Source organism: Bos grunniens, chromosome 15 (assembly GCF_055505025.1).
Source record: "Bos grunniens cultivar Pamir isolate PY7600 chromosome 15, Bosgru_T2T1.0, whole genome shotgun sequence".
Lineage (NCBI taxonomy): Eukaryota > Metazoa > Chordata > Mammalia > Artiodactyla > Bovidae > Bos > Bos grunniens.
The window spans coordinates 19,654,473-19,666,619 of NC_141179.1; positions in this window are offsets into that span (position 1 = coordinate 19,654,473).

Here is a 12,147-nt window from a genome sequence, read left to right on the forward strand (position 1 = left end):
TAATTGATTTCTAGTGTTATACTGTTGTGGATGGAAAATATGCTTGATTCAATTCTATCAGTTTAAATTTGTTGTGACTTCTTTTGTGGTCTACCATATTGTCTATTCTGGAGAATATTCCACATGCACTTAAAAAGAATTTTGATGGGAGCCCTGTAGATAGATGTTAAGTCCAGCTTGTTTATTGTGCCATTTAAGATCACTGTTGCCTTGTTAATTTTCTATCTGGATGATATGCCTATTGATATAAGTGGTGTGTTAAAGTTCTCTACTGTTATTGTATTATTGCTAAGTTCTTTTTTTATTTTATTTTATTTATTTATTTTTTTGTTTGCTTTTTTTAAAATTTTTTTAAATTTTATTTTATTTTTAAATTTTACATAATTGTATTAGTTTTGCCAAATATCAAAATGAATCTGCCACAGGTATACATGTGTTCCCCATCCTGAACCCTCCTCCCTCCTCCCTCCCCATACCATCCCTCTGGGTCGTCCCAGTGCACTAGCCCCAAGCATCCAGTATCGTGCATCGAACCTGGACTGGCAACTCGTTTCTTACATGATATTTTACATGTTTCAATATCATTCTCCCAAATCTTCCCACCCTCTCCCTCTCCCACAGAGTCCATAAGACTGTTCTATACATCAGTGTCTCTTTTGTTGTCTTGTACATCGGGTTATTGTTACCATATTTCTAAATTCCATATATATGCGTTAGTATACTGTATTGATGTTTCTTTTATGTCTGTTTAATGCTCACTTTATTTATTTAGGTGCTACTGTATTGGGTACACTTAATCAGTGAATGTAGTAATCTTCAGTCTGCTCCCTCTGCCCTGCCTCAAGGGCAAGTTAGCCCTTCACACTCCTCCTGAATAGATACCGGTCTTCCCACAACTCTTGTGTTAATCCCAGAAGCACCCCAACCAGCCAAGGAGCCTTAACTTCCGTGCATTGAACTCTAGGACTCTAGTGCCCAATATGTGACTTGAATCACTCACTCCTCAGGGCAATGCTCTGTCCAGGTAATCTCTCTTTCCTCTGGGAGAACAGGTTCTGACCTTGTCATTTTTCTTCCCTCCCTACTTGATTATGTGTGAATATTTCTTACAGCCTTGGTTGTACAGGAGAGTTTCTCCCAGTTTATAGTTGATTTTCAGTAAGGACTGTTCCACATGTAGATATACTTTTGATCTGTTCATGTTGAGAGGTGCCTTCCACATTTTCTTACTCCATCAGCTTGATCCAAAGCTGAGGGGTCTTGAGTTTTATGTAAATGGATTTAGGCATCATTGAATAGTCATAGGGAAAATGCTCAAGGCCTTTGAAGAAAGAGTTGACATAACTGGAGTTGTACTTTGAGAGACTCAACCATGCATCCAAATGCAGGCTGTACTGGAGAAAGGCTAGGTGTAGGGATCTTATTACTCTTGACATATTCTGAATTGTTAAACTGAGCACACATGGCTAACAGTCATACTGTTTCAGATCTTTCCAGCTATGCATCCTTGTTATTGCTCTAGGACTGAGCAATAACTCAGTTTGTAGTTGACTGAGTTGTTTCAGTCAAACTGAAACAAAATTCAGTGTTCACAGTTTCAGTTTACTCGTGGAAAATCAGGTAGCTAAAGATGGTGAATTGAGAATAAGGTGCTGATAAGCCAGAGAACATTATAAAGAATTATACTGAATGGTGATTAGGTTTCTATGCTATACACTTGCATGCCTTATTTCTCTCTCTACCTACATTGCCATGTGGCTTGAATATACATTTAACAACTAGGGCTTCACATAACCAAAGATTCACAGATGGGAGAATTCAAAAGGGAGAAAGCACTAAAGAATTAACTTTTAATGACATTTGAAAAAATGAAAAAAGGCCCTCCCATCTTTTGAGGGGGAGGTTCTCATTTTTAGAGGCTTGTGAGATTATCTTCAGCTGCTGCAATAGACTGAATAAATAGGACTGGGTAATTGAATATGACAGTGTTGACTTTTACTTTCACCTTGTGCAACATTCAGAAAACAAAGATCATGGCATCTGGTCCCATCACTTCATGGGAAATAGATGGGGGAAACAGTGGAAACAGTGTCAGACTTTATTTTTTGGGGCTCCAAAATCACTGCAGATGGTGACTGCAGCCATGAAATTAAAAGATGCTTACTCCTTGGAAGGAAAGTTACGACCAACCTAGATAGCATATTCAAAAGCAGAGACATTACTTTGCCAACAAAGGTTCATCTAATCAAGGCTATGGTTTTTCCAGTGGTCATGTACGGATGTGAGAGTTGGACTGTGAAGAAGGCTGAGCACCGAAGAATTGATGCTTTTGGATTGTGGTGTTGGAGAAGACTCTTGAGAGTCCCTTGGACTGCAAGGGGATCCAACCAGTCCATTCTGAAGGAGATCAGCCCTGGGATTTCTTTGGAAGGAAAGATGCTAAAGCTGAAACTCCAGTACTTTGGGCACCTCATGTCAAGAGTTGAGTCATTGGAAAAGACTCTGATGCTGGGAGGGATTGGGGGCAGGAGGAGAAGGGGACGACAGAGGATGAGACGGCTGGATGGCATTACCGACTCAATGGACATGAGTTTGAGTGAACTCCGGGAGTTGGTGATGGATAGGGAGGCCCGGCGTGCTGTGATTCATGGGGTCGCAAAGAGTCAGACACGACTGAGCGACTGAACTGAACTGTGCTTCTATAAAACAGCTATGCATACGAGATTTTTTCCAAGGCAGACCCAAGATGAAGGAGGAATAGGACAGGGAGATCACTTTCTCTCCGCCCACCCCCCCCCCCCCCCGCCGGCCAAATGCATCAAAAGTTCATCTGGATGTAGAGCAACTTCCAGAAAATAACTGAACACTGGCAGAGGACCCCTGATGCCCAGAAAGGCAAACCAATCTTTTCAAAATGAGGTAGGACAAAAGATAAAGATAAAAATAACGACAAAGGATTTAAGGTAAGGATGGAGAGCTGTCCTGGGGAGGGAGTTGTGAAAGAGAAGAAGTTTCCATGCAATAGAAAACCTTCTCACAGTTGGCATCAGTGGGGGCTTTGGAATCACAGAGGCAGCAAAATTGCAAAAAAGAAAAAAAAATCACCATAGAATTCTTGCTGAATGGCAAGCAGGAGTGAAGTGGTTCACACACTCTCTTGGGCCTGCAGTGATTGCGGGCTGGGTGAGGAGGTACAGACTGCATCATCAGTCCTTAGAATAAGGACCAGGGTTGAATGCCCTGAGGACATTCTGAGGGGACTAATGTGACATAGCAGCTCAAACCATGGGAACGCCAGAGAGACAAAGAAAAACCAAAGGACCTTTCCCTTGGGAAGGCTCTAACACCACACTGTGATCCCTAACACGCTCACAGAACAAAGGATTATGCCCTAGTGGATACCAAAGGTGAGCAAGCCGGCTGCCCTTTCCACCCCTTTCCAGAGGCAGAGAGGCAGGTGTATGACAGCCAGAGGTGGAAGGCAAGGGGCCACTGCAATCTCAGTCCCAGAGACCACATCTCCCATCAAGTTGCGAGCAGGTTGCCAGTCACTAACCACATCATCCTGTGATCCTGGATGGTTCATATCAGCCAGGAGTGTCACAGCCTGAGACCAACCCCCACTGAGAAGATGCATGGCCCACCTGGGACTGTGCCCTCTCAGTGTACCCACAGCCTGAGCTGCTTGAACCTGGGAAGTACATGAAATGCATGGACTGCCTAGGACTGCCCTCATGGTACACATGATAACCTAAGTGACTTGGACCTGGAAAGTGCACAAGATGCACAGTCCACCAGGGACTGTACCCTCGCAGAGCACCCGGGAGCCTGAGTAGCTTTGGCCTGGGAAGTGCATGCCACCTCGGGCTGCAGCAACCCCCATGTGGTCCATTCACTGCAAGTGTACCCCACACACGCCAGTGTGTTTGTTTGCAGTGTCTTTCTCTCTCTCCACAGCACAACTGAGCAAGTGAAGCCAAGTAAGTGACCACTTTGGCCCCCTCATTTCAGGGCAGAGATTAGACACTGAAGAGACTTGTAAGCAGAGAAGGCCAGCCTAAGCAAAGAAAAGAAGGGGGAATCACCATGGAAGTGGCAGGTGCAACAGATTAAAATCCTGCAGTTAAATTGAGACTATGCATTTGAGGGGCAACTGTAGACATTGAGAACAAGTGCCAGCCAGAACAAGGATTATCTGACACTGAACTGACCCACAATATATACATATTTTTTTTAGTTTTTGTGTTCAATTTTTGGTTTTTATATATTGTATTTTTGAAAGTCTAATCTCTATTCTAGGTTTTTAATTTCTGTGATTTGACATTTGTTTTTAAATTTGCATCTTTAAAAGTCTAATTTTGAGTATCTATTTTCACTTAGGGATTTGATTACTGGCTTGATTGCTCTCTTTCCTTTTGATTCTCCTTTTCCTCCTCTTAGTTACATCTATTTCCTCCTCCCTCTTGTCTTCTCTGTATAACTGTAAAACTCTTTAGGTGTTACTGGCTGTGGAGAGTTATCTTATCATTAACCTAGGGGTTTTATCTTCTGTGTTGGGTGGACAGAAAAGTCTTGAAGCTACTATAAGAGGGAGGCTGAAACCAATAGAGAGGAGGCTCAAATCGAGAACTTTGGACCATCATAAAACTTCTGACCCCAGGGAAAATTAATACATGACAGCCCACCCCAAACCCTCCATATTCCACTGAGACCGAGTTCCACCCAAGAGCTAGCAAGGTCCAGTGCAAGACTCTGCATGCTAATCTTCCAACAAAGCAAACATAACACTGAACATTAAAAGATAGGCTGTCCAAAGCAATACAAAAACCATATACACCCCAAAACTCCCTACTGGACACTGCATTGCCTTCCAGAGAGAAGAGATCCAGTTCCATCCAACAGAACACAGACATCAATTCACCCAACCAGGAAACCTTCACAAGCCACTGGTCTAAACTGACCCACAGGGAGCAGTCTCCATAACTAAGAGGAACTACAACCACCCAGCCTACAGAAAGGAGACCCCAAACACAGTACACTAAACAAAATGAAAAGGAAAAGAAAGATTCAGCAGATGAAAGAACATGACAAAAACCCACCAAATCAAAGAGGAGATAGGGAGTCTACTGTAAAAAAATAAAAATTCAGAATAATGATAATAAAGATGATCCCCAAACTGGAAAACAAAATGGAATTACAAATAAATATACCAGAGACATGGATTGGAAAGATCCAAGAATCGTTTAACAAGAATCTAGAAGAAATAAAGAATTGTCAATCAGAAATAAGTGAATACCACACAATTGCACTCATCTCACATGCTAGTAAAGTGATGCTTAATATTCTCCAAGCCAGGCTTCAGCAATACATGAACCATGAACTTCCAGATGTTCATGCTGGTTTTAGAAAAGGCAGAGGAACCAGAGATCAAAATGCCAACATCCTCTGGATTATGGAAAAAGCATGAGAGTTCCAGAAAAACATCTATTTCTGCTTTATTGACTATGCCAAAGCCTTTGATTGTGTGAATCACAATAAACTGCGGAAAATTCTGAAAGAGATGGGAATACCAGACAACCTGATCTGCCTCTTGAGAAACCTGTATGCATGTCAGGAAGCAACAGTTAGAACTGGACATGGAACAACAGACTCTGTCCAAGTAGTAAAAGGAGTATGTATATTGTCACCCTACTTATCTAACTTATATGCTGAGTATATCATGAGAAACGCTGGGCTGGACGAAACACAAGCTGGAATAAAGATTGCCAGGAGAAATATCAATAACCTCAGATATGCAGATGACACCACCCTTATGGCAGAAAGTGAAGAGGAACTAAAGAGCCTCTTGATGACAGTGAAAGAGGAGAGTGAAAAAGTTGGCTTAAAGCTTAACGTTCAGAAAACGAAGATCATGGCATCCAGTCCCATCACTTTGTGGGAAATAGATGGGGAAACAGTGGAAACAGTGGCTGACTTTATTTTTCTGGGCTTCAAAATCACTGCAGATGGTGACTGTAGCCATGAAATTAAAAGACAGTTACTCCTTGGAAGGAAAGTTATGACCAACCTAGATAGCATATTCAAAAGCAGAGACATTACTTTGCCAAAAAACGTCAGTCTAGTCAAGGCTATGGTTTTTCCAGTGGTCATGTATGGATGTGAAAGTTGGACTATAAAGAAAGCTGAGTGCTGAAGAATTGATGCTTTTGAACTGTGGTGTTGGAGAAGACTCTTGAGAGTCCCTTGGACTGCAAGGAGATCCAACCAGTCCATTCTGAAGGATATTAGCCCTGGGATTTCTTTGTAAGGAACTATGCTAAGGCTGAAACTCCAGTACTTTGGGCACCTCATGCGAAGAGTTGACTCATTGGAAAAAACTCTGATGCTGGGAGGTATTGGGGGCAGGAGGAGAAGGGGACAACAGAGGATGAGATGGTTGGATGGCATCACTGACTCGATGGACATTGGTTTGGTTGGACTCCGGGAGTTGGTGATGGACAAGGAGGCCTGGCATGTTGTGGTTCATAGGGTGGTGAAGAGTCGGACACGACTGAGCAACTGAACTGAACTGAACTGAACTGAATAAGTGATGTAGTAACTGAGATTAAAAACACTCTGGAGGAAATCAACAGTAGAGGCAGAATAAAGGATAAGTGAGCTGGAAGATAGAATGGTGGAAATAAATAAAGCAGAGCAGAAAAAAGAATAAAAAGAAATGAGGACAGCCTCAGAGAACTCTGGCACAATGTTAAACACACCAACATTAGAATCATAGGTGTCCCAGAAGAAGATGGCAAAAGGAAAGAGCATGAAAAAATATTTGAGGAGATAATGGTCCAAAACTTCCCTAAAATGGGAAAGGAAATGGCCACCCAAGACCAAGAAGCCCATAGAGTCCCAAACAGGATAAACCCAAAGTGAAACACACCAAGACACATATTAATCAAACTAACAAAAATTAAACACAATAAGCAAATATTAAAAGCAGCAAGGGAAAAGCAACAAATAACATACAAGGTGATCCCCATAAAGATAACAACTGATCTCTCAGCCGAAACTCTGTGGACCAGAAGGGAATGTATTTAAAGAGATGAAAGGGAAAGACCTACAACTAAGATTACTTTACCCCGGCAGGGATCTCATTCAGATTTGAAAGAGAAATCAAAAGCTTTACAGACAAGCAAAAGCTGAGAGAATTCAGGACCACCAAACCAGCTCTTCAACAAATGCCAAAGGATATTCTCTAGACAGAAAACACATAAAAGAGTATAAGACTGAACCAAAAACAATAAAGTAAATGGTAATGAAATCATACTTACCAATAATTGCCTTAAACATAAATGGGTTAAATGCTCCAACCAAAAGCAAAGACTGACCAAGTGGATACAAAAACAAGATTCCTATATATGCTGTCTGCAAGAGACCCACCTAAAACCTAGGGACACATACAGACTGAAAGTGAGAGACTTGGAAAAGATATTTCATGCAAATAGAGACCAAAAGTAAGTGGGAGTAGCGATACTCTTAGCAGATAAAATAGACTTTAAAATAAAGACCATTATAAGAGACAATGAAGGACACTACTTAACAATCAAGGGATCAATCCAAGAAGAAAATATAACAATTATAAATATGTATGCACCAAAAATAGGAGCACCTCAATATATAAGGCAAATGCTAACAACTATTAAAAGGGAAATTGATATTAACACAATAATAGTGGAGGACTTAATACCCTAATCACAGCAATGAAAAGGTTATCCAAACAGAAAATTAACAAGGAAACACAAGCTTTAAATAATACATAGGCCTTAATGATATCTAAAATGCATTTCACCCCAAAACAATGGAACTCACCTTTATCTCAAGTGCACATGAAACATTATCCAGGATAGATCACATTGTGGGTCACAAATCTAGCCTTAGTAAATTTAAAAAAAAAAAAAAATGAAATCACTTCAAGCACCTTTTCTGATCACAGTGCTATAAGAGTAGATATCAACTATAGAAAAAATATTTAAAATACAAATATATGGAGGATAAACAATGTGCTTATGAATAATCAACAGATCACTGAAGAAATAAAAAGGAAATGAAAAAATATGCATAGAAACAAATGATAATGAAAACACAACAACCCCAAAACAACCCAACCCAAAATGGGATCCAGTATAAGCAGTGCTCAAAGGTAAGTTCATAGCAATAAGAGCCTACCGTAAAAAAAAAAAAAAAAATAATAATAATAAAAAATTAAAAATTAAAAATAACTGCTAAGAAAAAAGAGAGAGAGAAACAAGAGAAACACAAAATAAACAACCTAAACTTACACCTAAGCAACTAGAAAAAAGAACAACACCACTAAAAAACAAAACAAACAAACAAAAAATACTGCCCCATTCAGCACAGTGGGTGAGAGAGACCAGAAACTGGGGTGAGCACATAATAAAAAGATCAGATAAGATCAGATCAGATCAGTCTCTCAGTCGTCTCCGACTCTTTTCGACCCCATGAATCGCAGCATGCCAGGCCTCCCTGTCCATCACCAACTCTGGGAGTTCATGAGACTCACGTCCATCGAGTCAGTATTGCCATCCAGCCATCTCATCCTCTGTCGTCCCCTTCTCCTCCTGCCCCCAATCCCTCCCAGCATCAGAGTCTTTTCCAATGACTCAACTCTTCACATGAGGTGGCCAAAGTCCTGGAGTTTCAGCTTTAGCATCATTCCCTCCAAAGAAATCCCAGGGCTGATCTCCTTCAGAATGAACTGGTTGGATCCCCTTGCAGTCCAAGGGACTCTCAAGAGTCTTCTCCAACACCACAGTTCAAAAGCGTCAATTCTTCAGTGCTCAGCCTTCTTCACAGTCCAACTCTCACATCCATACATGACCACAGGAAAAACCAGAGCCTTGACTAGACGAACCTTTGTTGGCAAAGTAATGTCTCTGCTTTTGAATATGCTATCTAGGTTGGTCATAACTTTCCTTCCAAGGAGTAAGCGCTTTTAATTTCATGGCTGCAGTCACCATCTGCAGTGATTTTGGAGCCCCCCAAAATAAAGTCTGACACTGTTTCCAATTTTCCCCCTCTATTTCCCATGAAGTGGTGAGACCGGATGCCATGATCTTCGTTTTCTGAATGTTAAACTTTAAGCCAACTTTTTCACTCTCCACTTTCACTTTCATCAAGAGGCTTTTGAGTTCCTCTTCACTTTCTGCCACAAGGGTGGTGTCATCTGCATATCTGAGGTTATTGATATTTCTCCCAGCACTCTTGATGCCAGCTTGTGTTTCTTCCAGTCCAGCGTTTCTCATGATGTACTCTGCATAGAAGTTAAATAAACAGGGTGACAATATACAGCCCTGACGGACTCCTTTTCCTATTTGGAACCAGTCTGTTGTTCTATGTCCCGTTCTAACTGTTGCTTCCTGACCTGCATACAGATTTCTCAAGAGGCAGATCAGGTGGTCTGGTATTCCCATCTCTTTCAGAATTTTCCACAGTTGATTGTGATCCATACAGTCAAAGGCTTTGGCATAGTCAATAAAGCAGAAATAGATGTTTTTCTGGAACTCTCTTGCTTTTTTTATGATCCAACGGATGTTGGCAATTTGATCTCTGGTTCCTCTGCCTTTTCTAAAACCAGCTTGAACATCAGGAAGTTCATGGTTCACATATTGCTGAAGCCTGGCTTGGAGAATTTTGAGCATTACTTTACTAGCATTTGAGATGAGTGCAATTGTGCGGTAGTTTGAACATTTTTTGGCATTGCCTTTCTTTGGGATTGGAATGAAAACTGACCTTTTCCAGTCCTGTGGCCACTCCTGAGTTTTCCAAATTTGCTGGCATATTGAGTGCAGCACTTTCAAAGCATCATCTTTCAGGATTTGAAATAGCTCAACTGGAATTCCCTCACCTCCACTAACTTTGTTTGTAGTGATGCTTTCTAAGGCCCACTTGACTTCACATTCCAGGGTGTTTGGCTCTAGGTGAGTGATCACACCATCGTGATTATCTGGGTCATGAAGATCTTTTTTGTACAGTTCTTCTGTGTATTCTTGCCATCTCTTCTTAATATCTTCTGCTTCTGTTAGGTCCATACCATTTCTGTGCTTTATCAAGCTCATCTTTCCATGAAATGTTCCTTTGGTATCTCTGATTTTCTTGAAGAGATCCCTAGTCTTTCCCATTCTGTTGTTTTCCTCTATTTCTTTGCATTGATTGCTGAAGAAGGCTTTCTTATCTCTTCTTGCTATTCTTTGGAACTCTGCATTCAGATGTTTATCTTCCCTTTTCTCCTTTGCTTTTTGCTTCTCTTCTTTTCACTTCTCTTCTTTTCACAGCTATTTGTAAGGCCTCCCCAGACAGCCATTTTGCTTTTTTGCATTTCTTTTCTATGGGAATGGTCTTGATCCCTGTCTCCTGTACAATGTCATGGACCTCATTCCATAGTTCATCAGGCACTCTATCTATCAGATCTAGGCCCTTAAATCTATTTCTCACCTCCACTGTATAACCATAAGGGATTTGATTTAGGTCATACCTGAATGGTCTAGTGGTTTTCCCTACTTTGTTCAATTTAAGTCTGAATTTGGCAATAAGAAGTTCATGGTCTGAGCACATATAATTTGGCAAGAGGGGGCCAGAGGGCCTTCCTGCTCTCCGTGGCAGGAAGACAAAATGGCTCCTTTCAGCCCACACTTTTATTGGCAAAATTCACATGAGATCATTAGAGAATAGTTATTTTGAGAGTTTGATTAGCGCACAGTAAAGAGGAGAAAATTTAAGGCTCTGCTGTTTATCGAGAACATCTTGTTTTGTTTCCATGGGGATGGATGCAGAGGTAGGCAGTGAAGAGCAGAGTGCACGTTTAGCCCCAAGAATATCCATTTCGCATGCTTACTAGGACAATCATGAGGGTGCGGTTTGCCACACCCTTGAGTCATGGGGTAGGTTTTGATCTCTGCTCCACCAGGCTGCAAAAAAAAAAAAAAAAAAAAAGTAGAAGGAAAGAAATAATAAAAATCAGAGCAGAAATAAATGAAAAACAATGAAGGAGACCATAGCAAAGATCAATAAAACTAAAAGCTGGTTCTTTGAGACGATAAACAAAATAAATCGTTAGCCAGACTCATCAAGGGAAAAAAAAAAAGGCGGGGGGAAGAAAGCTCAGATCAATAAAATTAGAAATGAAAATAGAGAAGTTACAACAGTCAGCACAGAAATAAAAATGATATTGAGATATTATGAGCAATTATATGCCAATAAAATGGACAACTTGGAAGAAATGGACAAATACTTAGGAAACTATAACCTTCCAAAACTGAAGAACAAGAAATAGAAAATTTGAACTGATCAATCTCAAGCACGGAAACCTAAACTGCAATCAAAAATCTTACAAAAAACAAAAGGCCAGGACCAAATGGCTTGGCAGGTGAATTCTACCAAAAATTTAGAGAAGAGCTAAAACCTCTCTTACTCAAAATCTTCCAGAAAATTGCAGCATAAAGAAACCTGCCAAACTCATTCTATGAGGTCACCATCACCCTGACACTGAAACCAGATAAAAGAAAGTGAAAGTGAAGTCGCTCAGTCATGTCTGAGTCTTTGAGACCCCATGTAGTATAGTATACCAGGCTCCTCCATCCATGGGATTTTCCAGGCAAGAATACTGGAGTGGGTTGCCATTTCTGTCTCCAAGAGATCTTCCCAACCCAGGGATTGAACCCTGGTCTCCCGCATTGTAGGCAGATGCTATACGGTCAGAGCCACCAAAACCACAGGCCAATTTCAGTGATGAATATAACTGCAAAATTCCGCAACAAAATTCTAACAAACAGAACCCAACAACATATTAAATAGACCATGCATTATTGTCAAGTGGGTTTTATTTCAGGGATGCAAGGATTCTTCAATATTCACAAATCAATCAGTGTGATGCACCATACCAATAAATTGAAAGATAAAAACCATATGACTATGTCAATAGATGCAGAGAAAGCCTTTGAGAAAATTCAAAAATTTATGATAAAAAAAAAAAAACCCTCTCCAGAAAGTAGGCAGAGAAGGAACATATCTCATCATAATAAAAACAATATATTACAAACTCACAGCAAACTTTATCCTTAATTGAAAAATTGAAAGCATTTC